This window comes from Echinops telfairi, unplaced genomic scaffold (genome assembly GCF_000313985.2).
Source record: "Echinops telfairi isolate 266 unplaced genomic scaffold, ASM31398v2 ScPeMD7_21;HRSCAF=78, whole genome shotgun sequence".
Classification (NCBI taxonomy): Eukaryota; Metazoa; Chordata; class Mammalia; order Afrosoricida; family Tenrecidae; genus Echinops; species Echinops telfairi.
In genome coordinates this window covers 14,523,014-14,524,239 of record NW_022103918.1, presented here as the reverse complement: position 1 = coordinate 14,524,239, position 1,226 = coordinate 14,523,014, and the positions used below count along the sequence as shown (strand labels likewise).

Below are 1,226 nucleotides of genomic sequence, written 5' to 3'. Positions count from 1 at the left end.
TACATCGCACCCTGACTGGCTCATCTCCTCCCCGAGACCCCTCTGCAAGGGGATCTCCAGTGGCCTACTAATGGGCTTTGGATCTCCACTCTGCACTCCCTTTAACCCCCCACCCAACCAAATACCACAAAAGCAACCTTGGCTCCACTCATCACCTCCTCCTCGTTCCCATTCTCACCTCTTAAGCTCACCTGAACAACTGGGGTGGTCTTTTAACAGATCGTTGGCACTCCATCAGTCCTCCTTATTCATCGCAGCACTAAAATCTATTCTATACGGGTCTATTAATCTTGCATAGCTAAATTATAACCATTTCTCATATTTGCTTAGCTATTTCCTCATTGCCTACCAAATAAAGGAAAATGCTCAGTCTGACGTTCAAAATGTTCTCTGGCACCAGTTAGACTTCATTTGACTGTTTTAAGTTTCAGAACCACCTCTGATTAATTTAAGCAAAATAATAATAACAATGACTTTAGATCATCAATTTCCAATCATTTCTATATGCATGGTTTTCAGCATTTTCTTTTCTTTTTTTAAACATTTTCAACAATGTTTGATTTCACATATTCCCAAGTCATGTGAATCAGAAAACTAGGTTCCCTGACTACAGACCAACTAGTCATGCTCACTGCGGACAAGCTAGTCCCCCCACAGCAAAACCTGGGTGCTGTTACCAGAAGGGGAAATGAATGTTAGGGAGAATAGTCCAGAAATGTCCTCTACAATAAAAATATGGTTTGAATCCAGCTGAAGCCAAACTGGACACAATGGAGAGGGATTCAGTTCTTCCTCTTTTGAGACCACAGAGGTCACACTGAAGGAGAATGACCATGTCTCCATCTACTCAGTGTTAGGGGCAGAAGACCAATGTACAAACAACATTGAGGATGATTCAAGAAGTCATTATGAATCACAGGGGGTAAACAGGCTGCTTTTTTCTTCCCAGCCCACATCCCACCCCCCGCCCGTCAATCAATTTCTACATAAATGCAACGTTCTTTGTAAAACACCATATGGCATTTCCTTTTTCTTATTTTAAATCATTTTATTGGGGGCTCCTATAGCTCTTATCACAATCCATACATACATCCATTGTGTCAAGCACATTTGTACATATGTTGCCATCACCATTTTCAAAACATTTTCTTTCTACTTGAGCCCTTGGTATCAGCTCATTTAACCCCTCCCCCATCCTCCCTCCCTCCCTCATGAACCCTTGATAA

General features: G+C 41.9%; 1 pseudogene; it reads left to right on the top strand.

Moving 5' to 3' along the window:
- Positions 1 to 1,226, top strand: part of LOC105978371 — a 50,988-nt pseudogene that overhangs the window by 1,627 nt on the left and 48,135 nt on the right.